Below are 21,961 nucleotides of genomic sequence, written 5' to 3'. Positions count from 1 at the left end.
GGTTGGTTTTGGGAATGTGTGTGTTGTGGACTGCGGAGGTGAGTTTAGCTTGGGGGTCAGGAGCTTTTCATACTTCTTTGTGGAAAAATTTACTTTGAGGCTGCACTTATTATTTTAAAATACCCTATGGAAACATAATGGGAAGTCACGGGGAGCAGGAGAAAGAAGGAAGGGGAAAACATCAGGCCCCAAGTTCCAGGAACTCCAAATAAACCAAAGATCCTTTGGATGTTGCCAGTATTCATGATTAGGAGCTAGAACTTGCTAGAACCCAGCACTGAACTTAATCCAAAAAAGAGTCAATGGAAGTCACAGAGTCATCTCCTCCACAGGCTAGGGGAATAAGACTTGAAGCTCCTACAGATTAATTTCCAAGCCCTCAGTAATCAAGGGTTGTGTGTACTGCGCAAGAAGCCAGTCTTGAGAGACTTCCAGGGGAGGTCAGACTTGAGGGACTTGCCTGAGGAGGCAAATGTTGAAAATACAGTAGGCTTAAATAGACACAACAGAAAAGGAAGAGACGGTGAGTTTTCTCCTCAGCAAATACTTTTGAAATAAAGAGCAAATGAAGCAATTAAAAGGCATGCATTAAAAGTAACACATGTTGGGAATAGCAAGTTGAATATACCAGAATGTGTTCTGTTGGTCTGACTAACTGAGAAATTGGCTGATGAGAAAGAAGAGCGAGGGTAAGAAGTTGGTAAGAGATGAAGCCACAGAAGCCAAATGGGGTCAGCTGAGAGCAGGCCCTGACAATCTAGCTTGAGTATGAATTCAGGTCACCACCTATGTCTGTACAGTACTTCACATGGTATAAAGTTCTCTCATATAAATGTCACATTTAATCTGATAAACAACACAGCTTTCTGAATGATTAGATGTGGAGTCAAAGGTTTTTAAAAGATGATTCTAAAACTAAGAACTTGGGTAGCAGGCTCAGTGATGACGCAAGAGAGTTGAAAAAGGGAGGTAATTTTATAGGCAAGACAAGGAGAGCATCTTTTAAAGTCTTGGAATTATTTGGCAGGGATGCTGGTGATATCTAGGTAGAGCGCTACCACAGGGAGCTATAAAATACGCTAAAAGAGTGAGAACTCAGAGCTGCGGATATTTGGGAACTGGTGATATAGAAGTGATGAGGGTGGGTGTACTTTACATGGGAGTGAGAACAATGAGACTAGAACAATGGGGTCAAGGGCCAAACCAAGGAATTACTCAAAGGTGGAGACTGGGAGGAATGGGTTTGTCAAAGGTGGAGGTAGGAGAAGAAACAGCAGTGTATCCAGCCATAGAACAACGGTATTTGAAGATGAAGAAGAGGTTGGCCCTTAAACCAGCGTCAAGTTCAGAAGAGATGTTAAGAGGACCCAGATAAAGAAAATCTGTTGGGTTTGGATGTAACATTACTGGTGATGTTATGGAGAACAACTACGGTGGCATTTTTAGGGTTCAAAGCTGGTAGCTAAGAAGAGACAGTGAAGAACATTAAGTGTAGTATAAAATGTATGGGGGTGGATATTATTCCTTGCCAGCTCTAGTGAAGCTCTGCTACCAATGTTTAATCCTTGACCCTCACCCAAACCCTATCCCTGGATCCTTACCAGTTGTTCTTTATCTACCCACATGTAGTAGTTTTAAAACATAATCTCAAATTCTTTGACACGTCCCCTCCCCTTGCATCTGGGCAGGCTCATGAATGATATAACCAATAGAATATAAAAGAGCTGATGTATGTGGCTTTTGAGGTTGTAGCATAAAAAAGTTCTTGCAATTTTCATCTTGTTCACCGGAGCACTTACTTTTGGAGACCCAGGCCATCAAATAAGAAGTCCAACTTCTCCGAGGCTGTCATGATGGAGAGGCCTCACGTAGGCGCTCCCACAAAGGCACCAGGCATGAGAGTGAACCATATTGTAACCTCTAGATAAAGCCCATCTGCCAGCTGAGCACCACCAAGTAATCTCCATCAATGTCAGTAGAACAGAAGACTCACCCAGCTGAGCTCTGTCCAAATACCTTGTTCATAAAATGGTGAGAACCAGTGAAAGCCGGAAGTCAACATGTCTGTCTTGTTTTTTCAGGTCTCCCAAGTTTTCCACCTTTGAGAGGGTGCAGCCTTACCACTTTTCTATTGCTCTCTATTTAGTGGAAAATATTTGAGTTTTCCTTCTCTGACAGGTTTCCACTTTATGCAGGTTCCAGATTTTGCAGGTTTTACTGTGTAATGAAATGTTTGCCATTTTAAGCCAGCAATACATAACTGGAATGCTACTCTTACCTTTTCAAGAAGCTGGCAGTGGCATGTACCCGCTCTTTGCTGCTTCATTAACACTACCTTCACGGTGAAGAGCTGGATCTGTGGGTGGATAGAATTTTTGGATTTAGACTATAAAAAGTAGTTACAGTACATTTCGAAAAGAAAAGCTAGGCGGAATAAAATTTGTTTTTGTTTCTATAAGGCATATATTCACATGTTTTAAAGGTAGAGTATGACAAACCAGAGAAGAGGGTGAAATGAAAGCTACCGAAAGGAAGGAACTACAAGAGAAAAATCTGTCAGAAAACAGGAAAGGTTGTAGTCCAGAACAGGAAAGGGGTGCAGAGAGGAGACATATGACAGGAAAAAAAAAGCAAACCAAACCAAACTTGTTACTGTCGAATCAATTCCAACTCATAGTGACCCTATAAGACAGAGTAGACCTGCCCCGAGGGGCTTTCAAGGAGCGGCAGGTGGATTTGAACTGCTGATCTTTTCAGTTAGCAGCTGAATGCCTAACCAGGGCTCCGTGACAGAATAAAAGGGCTAATTTATTTGAGATTGAAAGGAAGAATGACAGCATGAGCCTCTGGGATATAAGGTGGTCTGAAGGTGGTCATTTAGGAGATTTCTCCAGGGGAAGGTATCAGTTTAGTTCAATGGTGACTGAGTACCTGTGTTGTGCTAGGCACAACGACAGCTACTAAGGGCCAAAGAAGAAGCAGAGGCCAAAACCTTCCATAAACTTTCTTTTTTACATTTTACTTATGTAGTTAAAGTGATTATTTGGAAACATACGTGGCTGATTTTTAAATGTTTAAATCTTGTTGACAAGAGAATAAAGTGTCCTTTCCCTTATTCTCTCATGACCTGTGGAGTGACCTTTTGATTACTCTCCAGGGGAATTTCTTTGCCCAGCTACATTTCGTGATGAAATAGCTCAGTTGGAATTTAGTTTACCGTAGAAGTTTCCTTTGGCTTATGCTCTACTCATGTTTCTTAGTCTTTGCTCTTTCGAGGTATGAGCCGTCTTTGTTAAGACTGTTTCCTAAGCTCTTGTGCTCAGTATTTCTTGGTAGAGTGTGAAGGGGATCCATATCTGGGATGTCGATTCATTTGGCCAAGCTGTTATAACATTCTTGGGAATAGTTGTTTATTCAATGCATGTCTAATTCCATACACATGTATTGAACACCTACTACATGTCAGATACTGTTCTATGAGCGTAAAACCAAACCCATTGCTGTCGAGTTGATTCCAACTCATAGTGATCCTATAGGACAGAGTAGAACTCATAGTGACCCTGTAGGACAAAGTGACCCTATAGGACAGAGTAGAACAAATAGGGTTTCCAAGGAGCAGCTGGTGGATTCAAACTGCCAACTTTTTGGTTAGTGGCCAAACTCTGTACATTAACAGACAATTTTTATGTAATGTGGTATTATGTTAGAGATGGACCCAGGAGATTGGACAGCACAGAAGAAAAGTACCTGACCTAGGCTGTGGGGATTAGGGAAGCTTCCTGAAGAAAATACTGACAGGGTCAAGTCTTCAATGGTGACTAGGAGTTAGTCAGGCAAATGAGAATCGGGGAGCAAGGCAGATGAGACAGCATAAGCCAATACACGACGAGCCCAGGAATAGCATAGAAAACTTGTGTACATAAGAAAGCTCACTGGCATTTCTGGACCATAAAAGACATGGCAAGAGATTATGTTTGAGTTTATGGAGGCAGGGAAAATCCTGGAGGCTTCGATCTTATTATCATGTAAGAGGAAAAAAAAAAAATTTTTTTTTTTTGTTAAAGAGGATTTTTAAACAGGAAAGTGACAAGGTTAATTTTATGTTTCGGATAGATTTATGTGGTTTGGGGTTGAAGTCTTGAGGGCTACAACACTGGAGATGGACTTATAAAAGACAATTTTAAGACATGGGAAAATGCTCACAATACAATGTTGACTTTTTAAAGGAACATGAAACTGTTTATATATTAACTACATACTATGTTTCCAATGGAAACTCTGATGGTGTAGTGGTTAAGAATTTGGCTGCTAACCATTTTTTTTTTAAAAGTGCAATATCTTACACTCATATAGGGTTTATCGTGACCTAGGTACTTACCTTCAAAAAGTTGTCAAGGATTTCATTTTATTTGGATCTATGGTCAACATCCATGGAAGCAGCAGTCAAGAAATCAAATGATGTATTATTGCACTGGGAAAATCTGCTGCAAAGGACCTCTTTAAGGCATTAAACAGCAAAGGATGTGACTTTGAGGACTAAGGTGCATCTGACCCAAGCCATGGTGTTTTCAATCACCTCATACGCAAGTGAAAGATGAATAAGGAAGACCAAAAAGAATCGAAGCCTTTAAATTATAGTGTTGTTGAAAAATATTGAATATATTGCGGACTGCTAGAAAATGAACAAATCTGTCTTGAAAGAAGTGCAGAATGAATGCTCCTTAGAAGAAAGGATGGTGAGACTTCATCTTATGTAGTTTGGACATGTTATCATGAGAGACCAGTCTTTCAGGAAGGACATGATGCTTGGTAAGGTAGAGGATTATAAAAAGAGGAAGACCCTCAATGAGATGGATTGACAGAGTGGGTGCAACAATGGATTCAAACATAGCAATGATTGTGAGAATGACACAGGATGGGACAGTGTTTTGCTCTGTTACACGTAGGGTCCCTATGAATCCGAACCAACTAGATGGCACCTAACAACAACAACATTATTTTTTTCTGTTCTGGAATTTTAATTTTTTATTCCAGTTATGTCATGAAATGCTCCATGTTGTCATGTGTTTTCTTAAATAAACAATCTTTAAAAGTCTGATAACTTCACTATCTGGATCATCTGTGGGTTTGATTCTATTGTCTGTGTTTTCTTTTAGTCATGTCCCATAGTATGCCTGCTAATTTTTTTATTGAACATCAGACAATAAAACAATTATATAGGTTCTGGATGATGCTATCTTCCTCCAAAGAACATGTATGTTTCTTTAGACATGCAGTGAAAGTAACGATGATTCTATTTATTTCAGAAATTGAGCTTATTTCTGAGTTTTAGTCATATTAAAGATTGGTCTGTTTTGGTTCACACTTACTTTTTTTTTTATTAACTTTTATTAAGCTTCAAGTGAACGTTTACAAATCAAGTCAAACTGTCACATATAAGTTTATATACACCTTGCTCTGTACTCCCACTTGCTCTCCCCCTAATGAGTCAGCCCTTCCAGTCTCTCCTTTCGTGACAATTTTGCCAGCTTCCAACTCTCTCTATCCTCCCATCCCCCCTCCAGACAGGCGATGCCAACACAGTCTCAAGTGTCCACCTGATACAAATAGCTCACTCTTCATCAGCATCTCTCTCCTACCCATTGTCCAGTCCTTTCCGTGTCTGATGAGTTGTCTTCGGGAATGGTTCCTGTCCTGGGCCAATATAAGGTTTGGGGACCATGACCACCGGGATTCCTCCAGTCTCAGTCAGACCATTAAGTATGGTCTTTTTGTGAGAATTTGGGGTCTGCATCCCACTGATCTCCTGCTCCCTCAGGGGTCCTCTGCTGTGCTCCCTGTCAGGGCAGTCATCGATTGTGGCTGGGCACCAACTAGTTCTTCTGGTCTCAGGATGATGTAGGTCTCTGGTTCATGTGGCCCTTTCTGTCTCTTGGGCTCATAGTTATCATTTGACCTCGGTGTTCTTCATTCTCCTTTGATCCAGGTGGGTTGAGACCAATTGATGCATCTTAGATGGCCTCTTGATAGCATTTAAGACCCCAGATGCCACATTTCAAAGTGGGATGCAGAATGTTTTCATAACAGAATTATTTTGCCAATTGGCTTAGAAGTCCCCTTAAACCATGGCCCCCAAACCCCCGCCCTTGCTCCGCTGACCTTTGAAGCATTCAGTTTATCCTGGAAACTTCTTTGCTTTTGGTCCAGTTCAGTTGAGCTGACCTTGCATGTATTGAGTATTGTCCTTCCCTTCACCTAAAGCAGTTCTTATCTACTAATCAGTAAAAAACCCTTTCCCACCCTCCCTCCCTCCCCACGCCCCATAACCACAAAAGCAAGTGTTCTTCTCAGTTTATACTATTTCTCAAGATCTTATAATAGTGGTCTCATACAATATTTGTCCTTTTGCCTCTGACTAATTTCGCTCAGCATAATGCCTTCCAGGTTCCTCCATGTTATGAAATGTTTCACAGATTCATCACTGTTCTTTATCGATGCGTAGTATTCCATTGTGTGAATATACAACAATTTATTTATCCATTCATCCGTTGATGGACACCTTGGTTGCTTCCAGCTTTTTGCTATTGTAAACAGAGCTGCAATAAACATGGGTGTGCATATATCTGTTTGTGTGAAGGCTCTTATTTCTCTAGGGTATATTCCGAGGAGTGGGATTTCTGGGTTGTATGGTTTTTTTTTTTTTTTTTATGGTAGTTCTATTTCTAACTGTTTAAGATAATGCCAGATAGATTTCCAAAGTGGTTGTACCATTTTACATTCCCACCAGCAGTGTATAAGAGTTCCAATGTCTCCGCAGCCTCTCCAACATTTATTATTTTGTGTTTTTTGGATTAATGCCAGCCTTGTTGGAGTGAGATGGAATCTCATTGTAGTTTTAATTTGCATTTCTCTAATGGCTAATGATCGAGAGCATTTTCTCATGTATCTGTAGTTTTAATTTGCATTTCTCTAATGGCTAATGATCGAGAGCATTTTCTCATGTATCTGTTAGCTGCCTGAATATCTTCTTCAGTGAGGTGCGTGTTCATATCCTTTGCCCACTTCTTGATTGGGTTGTTTGTCTTTTTGTGGTTGAGTTTTGAAAGAATCATATAGATTTTAGAGATCAGGCGCTGGTCGGAAATGTCATAGCTGAAAATTCTTTCCCAGTCTGTAGGTGGTCTTTTTACTTTTTTGGTGAAGTCTTTAGATGAGCATAGGTGTTTGATTTTTAGGAGCTCCCAGTTATCTGGTTTCTCTTCATCATTTTTGGTAATGTTTTGTATTCTGTTTATGCCTTGTATTAGGGCTCCTAAGGGTGTCCCTATTTTTTCTTCCATGATCTTTATCGTTTCAGTCTTTATGTTTAGGTCTTTGATCCACTTGGAGGTAGTTTTTGTGCATGGTGTGAGGTATGGGTCCTGTTTCTTTTTTTTGCAAATGGATATCCAGTTATGCCAGCACCATTTGTTAAAAAGACTATCTTTTCCCCAATTAACTGACACTGGGCCTTTGTCAAATATCAGCTGCTCATATGTGGATGGATTTATATCTGGGTTCTCAATTCTGTTCCATTGGTCTATGTGCCTGTTGTTGTACCACTCCCAGGCTGTTTTGACTACTGTGGCTGTATAATAGGTTCTGAAATCAGGTAGAGTGAGGCCTCCCACTTTCGTCTTCTTTTTCAGTAATGCTTTGCTTATCCAAGGCTTCTTTCCCTTCCATATGAAGTTGGTGATTTGTTTCTCTATCACATTAAAAAATGACATTGGAATCTGGATCGGAAGTGCATTGTATGTATAGATGGCTTTTGGTAGAATAGACAGTTTTACTATGTTAAGTCTTCCTATCCATGAGCAAGGTATGTTTTTCCACTTAAGTAGGTCCTTTTTAGTTTCTTATAGTAGTACTTTGTAGTTTGCTTTGTATAGGTCTTTTACATCCTTGGTAAGATTTATTCCTAAGTATTTTACCTTCTTGGTGGCTACTGTGAATGGTATTGATTTGGTTATTTCCTCTTCGATGTTCTTTTTGTTGATGTAGAGGAATCCAAGTGATTTTTGTATGTTTATCTTATAACCTGAGACTCTGCCAAACTCTTCCATTAGTTTCAGTAGTTTTCTGGAGGATTCCTTAGGGTTTTCTGCATATAAGATCATGTCATCTGCAAATAGAGATAATTTTAATTCCTCCTTGCCAATCCAGATGCCCTTTATTTCTTTGTCTAGCCTAATTGCTCTGGCTAGGACCTCTAGCACAATGTTGAATAAGAGCGGTGATAAAGGGCATCCTTGTCTGGTTCCCGTTCTCAAGGGAAATGCTTTCAGGCTCTCTCCAATAGAGTGATGTTGGCTGTTGGCTTTGTATAAAAATAGATGCCCTTTATTACATTGAGGAATTTTCCTTCAATTCCTATTTTGGTGAGAGTTTTTATCATAAATGGGTGTTGGACTTTGTCAAATGCCTTTTCTGCATCAATTGATAAGATCATGTGGTTTTTGTCTTTTTTTTTTATTTATATGGTGGGTTACATTAATAGTTTTTCTAATATTAAACCAGCCTTGCATACCTGGTATAAATCCCACTTGGTCATGGTGGATTAATTTTTTGATATGTTGTTGAATTCTATCAGCTAGAATTTTGTTGAGGATTTTTGCATCTATGTTCATGAGGGATATAGGTCTATAATTTTCTTTTTTTGTGATGTCTTTGCCTGGGTTTGGTATCAGGGAGATGGTGGCTTCACAGAATGAGTTGGGTAGTATTCCGTCATTTTCTATGCTTTGAAATACCTTTAGTAGTAGTGGTGTTAACTCTTCTCTGAAAGTTTGGTAGAAGTCTGCAGTAAAGCCATCCAGGACCGGGCTTTTTTTTGTTGGGAGTTTTTTGATTACCGTTTCAATCTCTTTTTTTGTTATGGGTCTATTTAGTTGTTGTACTTCTGATTGTGTTAGTTTAGGTAGGTAGTGTTTTTCCAGGAATTCATCCATTTCTTCTAGGTTTGCAAATTTGTTAGAGTACAATTTTTCATAATAATCTGATATGATTCTTTTAATTTCAGTTGGGTCTGTTGTGATGTGGCCCTTCTCGTTTCTTATTCGGGTTATTTGTTTCCTTTCCTGTATTTCTTTAGTCAGTCGGGCCAATGGTTTATCAATTTTGTTAATTTTTTCAAAGAACCAGCTTTTGGCTTTGTTAATTCTTTCAATTGTTTTTCTGTTCTCTAATTCATTTAGTTCAACTCTAATTTTTATTATTTGTTTTCTTCTGGTGCCTGATGGATTCTTTTGTTGCTCACTTTCTATTTGTTCTCTGATTTTGGCTCTTTCTTCTTTTTGTATGTGTGCATTATTTATCGATAAAAATTGGCCTCTGAGCACTGCTTTTGCTGTCACACTTACTTTTGTGATATATCCTGGAGTGTTTACCAGGACCTCAACTCCTTGGCAAGCCTGAAAATCCATTTTTGTCTCTTTGTATTTTGAGAATGCCTTAAGTTCTAATCAGCTTATTAAACTCTTGGCTATATGCTAGTTAGAAATCTACAAATGCCTCAAAGGAGAAGAGTACCATATGTAAGTTTACCTCTCTTTGATTTCCCTTCCCCCAGCATCTTGGCTTCCTCATGTCCTTGCTGCCTTGCCATTCCTGAACTCCAATTTTTGTCTATCCAGCTTTGAGAGACTACCAAATGTTCTATTCAGCATCTTCGCCGTTTTGCAGCCACTATTTGCTTGGCTTCTCATCCTCCTGGTCGTGCACTGACAGGAAATTGTCAAATTCCTGAAGGGGAAAAGCTGAGCAGAATGTTGGGATCATCTTATTTCATTGTCCTTCTTTCCAGGACCTTAGCCCCTAAAAGTCCTGATTACCCTGCTATTTCTCGGATGACTTCAAGCAAGTTTGTCTGATATTTTATTCAGCTTCTCTGGTTGTTCTTTGTATTAGTGTTTGTTATGGATTGAATTATGTCCCCCCAAAACATGTATTGAAATCCTGGCCCATATACGTATAAATATGATCCTGTTTGGAAATAGGGATTCCTTTGAAATGTTAATTAGGCCATACTCAAGTAGGGTGGGTTCTAAATCTAATCACTTCTGAGGTTTAAAAATTGCAGAATGGACACAGAGATAAGCACTGGGGAGGGGGACAAATGCCAAGGAACACTGGGCCTACATAAACTGAAAGGAAAAATGACCTTCCCCCCAAGCCAACCGAGAAAGAACCTTCCTTAGAGCTGATGCCCTGAATTCAGACTTCTAGCCTTCTAAGCTGTGAGGAAAAAAAAAAAAATTCTGTTCTTTAAAGCCACCCACTTGTGTTATTTCTACTATGGCAGTGTCTCAGTTTCTTAGTGCTGTCCTAACAGATATACCACAGTGGGTGGCTTTAGGAAACAGAAATCTATTTTCTTACAATTTAGGAGTCTAAAAGTCCAAATTTTGGGTGCCAGCTCTAGGGGAAGGCTTTCTTTCTCTGTCCGGTCCAGGGAAAGGGCCTTGTCTCTTTCAGCTTCTGTTCCTTGAGTTCTTTGGTGATCTTCATGTGGAGTGTGCCTCCCCTCAGTTTGTGCTTCCTTCTCTGTGCCTAATCTGCTCTTTTTATACCTCAGAAGTGATTGGCTTAAACCACACCCTATGCTCATTAACATAACAAAGAAAGTCCTATTCCCAAATGGGTTTATATTCATAGGTATAGGAGTTTAGGATTTACATCATATATTTTGGGGGGACACAACTGAATCCATAAAGGCAGCGTAACAGGTAACTAAGGCAGTGTCGGTCTTATACAACAAGGTAATCCATCATACCTAGAAACACAACAGTATACTTTTTTAAAGAAGAGTAAAGAGGGTTGGGGGGATGGTTGATTTTAAGCTATTAGACGTTATTAGGAAATTATAATCATTTAAATAGACTGGGACCTTTAAACATAATTTATTTTGATTTTTAAAAAATGAGTCAGTAAAGGAAATCCCTAAGAGTATCAACTGTTCTGAAACAGGTAACACAGCTCCTTTTACACACATTCTCTGAATTTCCTTGTTTGCATATATGAGGCATTCTTTTCTATACAAAAAGGAACAATTAGACTATACCATTCTCTTCAGCCACAAACTTCCATTTTAATGCCATTTGTGGAAATTAGAGAAATTTCATTTACTGCCAATTAAAAACAAATGAGATTCTTTTTACCGTAAAAAGTAAGGAGCAATACTTGGGAAGATGGTGGACTAGGCAGACGCTACCTCAGATCCCTCTTACAACAAAGACACGGAAAAACAAGTGAATCGATCACATACATAACAATCTACGAACTCTGAACAACAAACACAGATTTAGAGACGGAGAACGAACTAATACGGGGAAGCAGCGATTGTTTTCAGAGCCTGGAGCCAGCGTACCAGTCAGGTACGGCACAAGCACAGAGAGCTGCTCCACCCCCCTGAACTAACCCCGGGAGGGAGACCAGCCGGTTCCGCAGGCGGCGTGGGACGCAGCCGGTAGGAGAAGTCCCCCAGAGGCAGTGACTGGTCTTGGAGCAGGAAGAGCAGCGTCCCAGTCAGGGAACCGTCTCGCTGGGATTTGGACTGGATGCAGGTATGGCATAAACACGGAGAGCTGCTCCACCCCCCTGAACTAACCCCGGGAAGGGGCCCAGCCGGGTCACGCGGGCGGCGTGGGACGCAGCCGATAGGAGAAGTCCCCGGGAGGCAGCGACTGGTATTGGAGCGGGGAGAACAGCATCACAGCCGGGACACTCGGTCACGGCACAAGCACGGGGAGCTGCTCTACCCACCTGAACTAACCCTGGGAGGGGGCCCACCTGGTTCGCGGAGGCGGCACGGCCACGCGGCTGGAGGGACAAGAAGTCCCCGGGAGGCAGCGACTGATTTTGGATTCGAGAGTGCACCGTCCCAGTAGGGGAGCCTTGACGCTGGGCGTGGGGCTGGAAGCGGAGGATCTGACCATGACTCCAGCGGGCCAGACCCCCCGGGGACAATCTCCACACAGCCAGCACAGATAGGCGACGCGCCCACGGGAATCTCAGATATAATAGTCATTCCAAGCAAGACAAGCAACTCTGGCTATATTCTGAGGTGCTACTCTCCTATCTCTCTGTTCCCTCCCCCACCCTCCCCAGGCGGCTTCATTAACATCCGAATAGCCTGAGCCAGAGGGAGAACTCTGATAGGGATCTGACTGCATTTTTTTTTTTTAGCGGATTTTCTGGAAAAACTAGTTTCCCAGTGATGGCTCGGAGACAACAATCCATATCAAACCACTTAAAGAAGCAGACCATGACAGCTTCTCCAACCCCCCAAACAAAAGAATCAAAATCTTTCCCAAATGAAGATACAATCCTGGAATTATCAGATACAGAATATAAAAAACTAATTTACAGAATGCTTAAAGATATCACAAATGAAATTAGAATAACTGCAGAAAAAGCCAAGGAACACACCGATAAAACTGTTGAAGAACTCAAAAAGATTATTCAAGAACATAGTGGAAAAATTAATAAGTTGCAAGAATCCATAGAGAGACAGCATGTAGAAATCCAAAAGATTAACAATAAAATTACAGAATTAGACAACGCAATAGGAAGTCAGAGGAGCAGACTCGAGCAATTACAATGCAGACTGGGACATCTGGAGGACCAGGGAATCAACACCAACATAGCTGAAAAAAAATCAGATAAAAGAATTAAAAAAAATGAAGAAACCCTAAGAATTATGTGGGACTCTATCAAGAAGGATAACCTGCGGATGATTGGAGTCCCAGAACAGGGAGGGGGGACAGAAAACACAGAGAAAATAGTTGAAGAACTCCTGACACAAAACTTCCCTGACATCATGAAAGACGAAAGGATATCTATCCAAGATGCTCATCGAACCCCATTTAAGATTGATCCAAAAAGAAAAACACCAAGACATATTATCATCAAACTCACCAAAACCAAAGATAAACAGAAAATTTTAAAAGCAGCCAGGGAGAAAAGAAAGGTTTCCTTCAAGGGAGAATCAATAAGAATAAGTTCTGACTACTCAGCAGAAACCATGCAGGCAAGAAGGGAATGGGACGACATATACAGAACACTGAAGGAGAAAAACTGCCAGCCAAGGATCATATATCCAGCAAAACTCTCTCTGAAATATGAAGGCGAAATTAAGATATTTACAGACAAACACAAGTTTAGAGAATTTGCAAAAACGAAACCAAAGCTACAAGAAATACTAAAGGATATTGTTTGGTCAGAGAACCAATAATATCAGATAGCAGCACAATACAAGGTCACAAAACAGAACGTCCTGATATCAACTCAAATAGGGAAATCACAAAAACAAACAAATTAAGATTAATTAAAAAAAAAAATACACATAACAGGGAATCATGGAAGTCAATAGGTAAAAGATCACAATAATCAAAAAGAGGGACTAAATACAGGAGGCATTGAACTGCCATATGGAGAGTGATACAAGGCGATATAGAACAATACAAGTTAGGTTTTTACTTAGAAAAACAGGGGTAAATAATAAGGTAACCACAAAAAGGTATAACAACTCTATAACTCAAGATAAAAGCCAAGAAAAACGTAACGACTCAACTAACATAAAGTCAAACACTATGAAAATGAGGATCTCACAATTTACTAAGAAAAACGCCTCAGCACAAAAAAGTATGTGGAAAAATGAAATTGTCAACAACACACATAAAAAGGCATCAAAATGGCAGCACTAAAAACTTATTTATCTATAATTACCCTGAATGTAAATGGACTAAATGCACCAATAAAGACACAGAGAGTCACAGACTGGATAAAGAAACACGATCCATCTATATGCGGCCTACGAGGGACACACCTTAGACTTAGAGACACAAACAAATTAAAACTCAAAGGATGGAAAAAAGTATATCAAGCAAACAATAAGCAAAAAAGAAGAGGAGTAGCAATATTAATTTCTGACAAAATAGACTTTAGACTTAAATCCACCACAAAGGATAAAGAAGGACACTATATAATGATAAAAGGGACAATTGATCAGGAAGACATAACCATATTAAATATTTATGCACCCAATGACAGGGCTGCAAGATACATAAATCAAATTTTAACAGAATTGAAAAGGGAGATAGACACCTCCACAATTATAGTAGGAGACTTCAACACACCACTTTAGGAGAAGGACAGGACATCCAGTAAGAAGCTCAACAGAGACACGGAAGATCTAATTACAACAATCAACCAGCTTGACCTCATTGACTTATACAGAACTCTCCACCCAACTGCTGCAAAATATACTTTTTTTTCTAGCGCACATGGAACATTCTCTAGAATAGACCACATATTAGGTCATAAAACAAACCTTTGCAGAGTCCAAAACATCGAAATATTACAAAGCATCTTCTCAGACCACAAGGCGATAAAACTAGAGATCAATAACAGAAAAACTAGGGAAAAGAAATCAAATACTTGGAAACTGAACAATACCCTCCTGAAAAAAGACTGGGTTATAGAAGACATCAAGGAGGGAATAAGGAAATTCATAGAAAGCAACGAGAATGAAAATACTTCCTATCAAAACCTCTGGGACACAGCAAAAGCAGTGCTCAGAGGCCAATTTATATCGATAAATGCACAGATACAAAAAGAAGAAAGAGCCAAAATCAGAGAACTGTCCCTACAACTTGAACAAATAGAAAGTGAGCAACAAAAGAATCCATCAGGCACCAGAAGAAAACAAATAATAAAAATTAGAGTTGAACTAAATGAATTAGAGAACAGAAAAACAATTGAAAGAATTAACAAAGCCAAAAGCTGGTTCTTTGAAAAAATTAACAAAATTGATAAACCATTGGCTAGACTGACTAAAGAAATACAGGAAAGGAAACAAATAACCCGAATAAGAAACGAGAAGGACCACATCACAACAGAACCAAATGAAATTAAAAGAATCATTTCAGATTATTATGAAAAATTGTACTCTAACAAATTTGCAAACCTAGAAGAAATGGGTGAATTCCTGGAAAAACACTACCTACCTAAACTAACACATTCAGAAGTGGAACAACTAAATAGACCCATAACAAAAAAAGAGATTGAAATGGTAATCAAAAAACTCCCAACAAAAAAAAGCCCTGGCCCGGACGGCTTCACTGCAGAGTTCTACCAAACTTTCAGAGAAGAGTTAACACCACTACTTCTGAAGGTATTCCAAAGCATAGAAAATGACGGAATACTACCCAACTCATTCTATGAAACCACCATCTCCCTGATACCAAAACCAGGTAAAGACTTTACAAAAAAAGAAAATTATAGACCTATATCCCTCATGAACATTGATGCAAAAATCCTCAACAAAATTCTAGCCAATAGAATCCAACAACACATCAAAAAAATAATTCACCCTGATCAAGTGGGATTTATACCAGGTATGCAAGGCTGGTTTAATATTAGAAAAACCATTAATGTAATCCATCACATAAATAAAACAAAAGACAAAAACCACATGATCTTATCAATTGATGCAGAAAAGGCATTTGACAAAGTCCAACACCCATTTATGATAAAAACTCTTACCAAAATAGGAATTGAAGGAAAATTCCTCAACATAATAAAGGGCATCTATGCAAAGCCAACAGCCAATATCACTCTAAATGGAGAGAACCTGAAAGCATTTCCCTTGAGAACGGGAACCAGACAAGGATGCCCTTTATCACCGCTCTTATTCAACATCGTGCTAGAAGTCCTAGCCAGGGCAATTAGGCTAGACAAAGAAATCAAAGGTATCCGGATTGGCAAGGAAGAAGTAAAGTTATCACTATTTGCAGATGACATGATTATATACACAGAACCCTAAGGAATCCTCCAGAAAACTACTGAAACTAATAGAAGAGTTTGGCAGAGTCTCAGGTTATAAAATAAACATACAAAAATCACTTGGATTCCTCTACATCAACAAAAAAGAACATCGAAGAGGAAATAACCAAATCAATACCATTCACAGTAGCCCCCAAGAAGATAAGATACTTAGGAATAAATCTTACCAAGGATGTAAAAGACCTATGCAAAGAAAACTACAAAGCTCTACTACAAGAAATTCAAAAGGACATACTTAAGTGGAAGAACATACCTTGCTCATGGATAGGAAGACTTAACATAGTAAAAATGTCTATTCTACCAAAAGCCATCTATACATTTAACGCACTTCCGATCCAAATTCCAATGTCATATTTTAAGGGGATAGAGAAACAAATCACCAATTTCATATGGAAGGGAAAGAAGCCCCGGATAAGCAAAGCACTACTGAAAAAGAAGAAGAAAGTGGGAGGCCTCACTTTACCTGACTTCAGAACCTATTATACAGCCACAGTAGTCAAAACAGCTTGGTACTGGTACAACAACAGGCACATAGACTAATGGAACAGAACTGAGAACCCAGACATAGATCCATCCACGTATGAGCAGCTGATATTTGACAAAGGACCAGTGTCAATTAATTGGGGAAAAGATAGCCTTTTTAACAAATGGTGCTGGCATAACTGGATATCCATTTGCAAAAAAATGAAACAGGACCCATACCTCACACCATGCACAAAAACTACCTCCAAGTGGATCAAAGACCTAAACATAAAGACTAAAACGATAAAGATCATGGAAGAAAAAATTGGGACAACCCTAGGAGCCCTAATACAAGGTATAAACAGAATACAAAACATTACCAAAAATGATGAAGAAAAACCCGATAACTGGGAGCTCCTAAAAATCAAACACCTATGCTCATCTAAAGACTTCTCCAAAAGAGTAAAAAGACCACCTACAGATTGGGAAAGAATTTTCAGCTATGACATCTCCGACCAGCGCCTGATCTCTAAAATCTACATGGTTCTGTCAAAACTCAACCACAAAAAGACAAACAACCCAATCAAGAAGTGGGCAAAGGATATGAACACACATTTCACTAAAGAAGATATTCAGGCAGCCAACAGATACATGAGAAAATGCTCTCGATCATTAGCCATTAGAGAAATGCAAATTAAAACTACGATGAGATTCCATCTCACACCAACAAGGCTGGCATTAATCCAAAAAACACAAAATAATAGATGTTGGAGAGGCTGTGGAGAGATTGGAACTCTCATACACTGCTGGTGGGAATGTAAAATGGTACAACCACTTTGGAAATCTATCTGGCGTTATCTTAAACAGTTAGAAATAGAACTACCATACAACCCAGAAATCCCACTCCTAGGAATATACCCTAGAGATACAAGAGCCTTCATACAAACAGATATATGCACACCCATGTTTATTGCAGCTCAGTTTACAATAGCAAAAAGTTGGAAGCAACCAAGGTGTCCATCAACGGATGAATGGGTAAATAAATTGTTGTATATTCACACAATGGAATACTACGCATCGATAAAGAACAGTGACGAATCTGTGAAACATTTCATAACATGGAGGAACCTGGAAGGCATTATGCTGAGCGAAATTAGTCAGAGGCAAAAGGACAAATATTGTATGAGACCACTATTATAAGATCTTGAGAAATAGTAAACCTGAGAAGAACACATACTTTTGTGGTTACGAGGGGGGGAGGGAGGGAGGGTGGGAGAGGGTTTTTTTATTGATTAATCAGTAGATAAGAACTGCTTTAGGTGAAGGGAAAGACAACACTCAATACATGGAAGGTCAGCTCAATTGGACTGGACCAAAAGCAAAAAAGTTTCCGGGATAAAATGAATGCTTCAAAGGTCAGCGGAGCAAGTGCGGGGGTCTGGGGAACATGGTTTGCGGGACTTCTAAGTCAATTGGCAAAATAATTCTATTACGAAATCATTCTGCATCCCACTTTGAAATGTGGCGTCTGGGGTCTTAAATGCTAACAAGCGGCCATCTAAGATGCATCAATTGGTCTCAACCCACCTGGAGCACAGGAAAATGAAGAACACCAAGGCCACACGACAACTAAGAGCCCAAGAGACAGAAAGGGCCACATGAACCAGAGACCTACATCATCCTGAGACCAGAAGAACTAGTTGGTGCCCGGCCACAATCGATGACTGCCCTGACAGGGAGCACAGCAGAGGACCCCTGAGGGAGCAGGAGATCAGTGGGATACAGACCCCAAATTCTCATAAAAAGACCAAACTTAATGGTCTGACTGAGACTAGAGGAATCCCGGCGGCCATCCTCCCCAGACCTTCTGTTGGCACAGGACAGGAACCATCCCCGAAGACAACTCATCAGACATGAAAGGGACTGGTCAGCGGGTGGGAGGGTGACGCTGATGAAGAGTGAGCTAATTATATCAGGTGGACACTTGAGATTGTGTTGGCAACTCTTGTCTGGAGAGGGGATGGGAGGATAGAGAAAGAGGGAAGCCGGCAAAATTGTCAAGAAAGGAGAGACTGAAAGGGCTGACTCAAAGGGGGAGAGCAAGTGGGAGTGGGGAGTGAGATGTATGTAAACTTATATGTGACAGAGTGATCGGATTTGTAAACGTTCACTTGAAGCTTAATAAAAGTTATTAAAAAAAAAAAAGTAAGGAGCAGTAGAGAAGTATAAATTTCTATTACAGAATGAATTCTGATGTTTCTTGGGGGTGGTCACAGAGAGAAGATAACCAACATGCCCTCCCACCATCTGTCAGGTGTGTGCCAGGGAAAGTACCCTGGTCATAAACATCCTGAGAGGAAGGGCTGCCTGGCTGTCTAAGTGGCCTCTCCTGTCAGGGCTGTATAGAAAACACTTTGGAATACTTGCAGTTCTCAAAGGGAAAACTTGACTATTAATACGTGTGCCTAGCAACACATAAGTTTGTGATGGTCGTTCAACATGAGTAATATAGTTGATGCCACCAAATTGTACACGTGAAAAATGTTAAATTGGCAAATGTTGTGTTATATGTATTTTTACAATGAAAAAAATTATTTTACCTAGCACAAATTTTAACAAATTGCAGTGTCCAAAGCTCTCAGAGTTTCTTTAAACATCTGAGAATCAGATAGGTTAGAAACTAAGATTGCAGGGTTCAAATTGAGTAAAGCTTAAATATTTCGAGTCTCAATTTCCTCACCTGAAAAATGAGGGATTTGGACTGGATAATCTTTGAGATCCCTTGAAATATTAAAGTATTATTCTGTAAATACGCATTTTTGTCATGCTGTGGGTAGAACAAGAACATTTTTGTCATCATTGCCAACCAACAGCCATTCAGAGCTTAGCCTCCTGGTCATTTGGCTGTTACCCCAATTCTGCCAGCTGTCCTAGGCAAACTACTGGCAGCCATTTGGGCTGAAATAGGACAGTCTGGAATTTGGGGACTTTCTTGTCCACCAGTACTTCTCAAGTACTGGAGGTCACTCTCCAAAGCAAAATGATGCCATTGCAGCAACAACGGGTGCCATGTGCAACGTCCATGATGAGGACAGACAGGCAGGCTTCTAGAGAGAGAGATAGTAGTACAAAAAAAGAGGGTTTCTAGACCAGAAAACAAATGCACGACCAAAGCTGTTCTGTTCACTTTAAGGTTAGTAGAAGGGAGGGGGACTCTGTCCAGAAAATAAAGACTCAGGTGCTCCAGATCAGAGCCCAGTCATTTACTATTCTAGTTTCCCTAAGACATTTCTAGTCTAAAATAGGATTAAGCCTTAGGGAGTTTTTTAAATTTTTTTGGTATATTTGTCTGTTTTTTAGTATTTCTCTTTAACCAGCAGTAGCAGATGCCTGGCATGTGTGCTGCTGTTTCTCATTCCACAGCTATTGGTGGTCTGGCTAACTGATCAATGGCACCCTTTTTTCTTGAGTCCAAATAATGTCTAAGATCCTTACCAGGACCTGGCTTACAATTTAAATTTATCAGCCACACTTGTGTTGGGCTTGCAACTGGGACACTTGTCGCCAGGCGAATAGTGATGCCTTCAAGAGTATCAGCCCAGAGGTTGGAATCATTTATTAGACATCTGATGGTACACAGCATTATTACAAGATCCTGTCATAAAGCTAGAGTCCCTCCTCCATCCTTCCCTGCTAAGGTATTTTGCTTTGGTTTAATCATTCATTTGTTGTTGTTAGGTGCCATCAAGTAGGTTCTGACTTATAGTGATCCTATATACAACAGAACGAAACATCGCCCAATCCTGAGCCATCCTCACAATGTTTGAGCCCATCGTTGCAGCCACTGTGTCGCTCCATCTCATTGAGGGTTTTCCTCTTTTTCACTGACCCTCTACTTTACCAAGCATGATGTCCTTCTCCAGGGACTGGTCCCTCCTGATAACATGTCCAAAGTACACGCAAGGAAGTCTTACATCCTTGTTTCTAAGGAGCGTTCTGGCTGTACTTTCAAGGCAGATTTTTTCGTTCTTCTGACGGTCCACGGTATATTCAATATTCTTCACCAATGCCATAATTCAAAGTAAGCAGTTCTTCAGTTTTCCTTATTCATTTTCCAGCTTTTGCAGGCATATGAGGCAATTGATAATACCATAGCTTGGGTCATGTGCACCTTAGTCCTTAAAGTGACATCTTTGCTTTTCACCACTTTAAAGAGGTCCTTTGCAGCAGATTTGCCCAATGCAATACATCATTTGATTTCTTAACTGTGCTTCCATGGGCACTGATTGTGAATCCAAGTAAAACAAAATCCTTGACAACTTCAAACTTTTCTCCGTTTATCATGATGTTGCTCATTGGTCCAGGTGTGAGGATTTTTGTTTTCTTTATGTTGAGGTGTAATCCATACTGAAGGCTGTGGTCTTTGATCTTCATTAGTAAGTGCTTCAAGTCCTCTTCACTTTCAGCAAGCAAGGTTGGTTCATCTGCACATCACAGGTTAATGTCTTCCATCAATCCCAATGCCATGTTCTTCTTCACATAGTCCAGTTTCTCAGACTGTTTGCTCAGTATGCAGATTGAATAAGCATGGCGAAAGGATACAACCCTGACACACACCTTTCTTGATTTTAAACCACACAGTGTCCGCTTGTTCTGTTTGAATGACTGCCTCTTGATCTACGTACAGATTCCACATGAGCACAACTAAGTGTTCTGGAATTTCCATTCTTCACAATGTTACCCATAATTTCTTATGATTCACACAGTTGAATGTCTTCGCATAGTCAATAAAACACAGATAAACATCTTTCTGGTATTCTCTGCTTTTGGTCAAGATTCATCTGACGTCAGCAATGATATCCCTCGTTCCACATCCACTTCTGAATCTGACTTGAATTTCTAGCAGTTCCCTGTCAATGTATTGCTGTGAGTGTTTTTGAATTATCTTTACTAAAATTTTACTTGCACATGAAATTGATGATATTGTTTGATAATTTCTACATTCTGTTTATATTAATTTACATTCATTCATTTATATATTGATTTAAAAAAAAAACACTTGAACCATGCTTTTCTACTGAAACCGTATTGTAAGCAGTGGTCCTGTTTTCAGGCTATATATGGCTACTAGCGGTTGATGTTTGGTGCTGAGAGCTTGAGTCCTACCAGTGATGGCCATTGTTGTAGGAGGGAGAAGGAGAAAATCCTGAGTAAGGCTGTCCCTGGGAAAACTTCTGAGCAAAGCAAAGATTACTTTTGACCCTTTTTGCATCCTCATTCACTCCATAGCATATGTTCAGCATCAGTTTTTTGTCAGGCATTCCTTTATCTTTCTGATCCTTCCCCTCCTCCTCCCCGAACTCAGTCTCTGTATGTTGCGGGGAGTCTTCAACCCATACTTGCTCTATCCCTCTCTAAGTGCTACCCACTCCCACCTCTTCCAAACCCGAACTCCCAGTTTTGCCACTGTTGCATTTTCAGTTTCAGAAACCTTATGGGACAGCTCTACTCTGTCCTGTAGGGTTGCTATATGTCAGAATTGACTTGACGGCAACAGATTTTTTTTGCCGTTGTTGTTGTTCGTTTTGGTTTCAGTTCAACTATTTTATACTAA

This window comes from Elephas maximus, chromosome 5, assembly GCF_024166365.1.
Source record: "Elephas maximus indicus isolate mEleMax1 chromosome 5, mEleMax1 primary haplotype, whole genome shotgun sequence".
NCBI classification, from domain to species: Eukaryota; Metazoa; Chordata; class Mammalia; order Proboscidea; family Elephantidae; genus Elephas; species Elephas maximus.
This window is presented reverse-complemented; position numbering follows the sequence as displayed.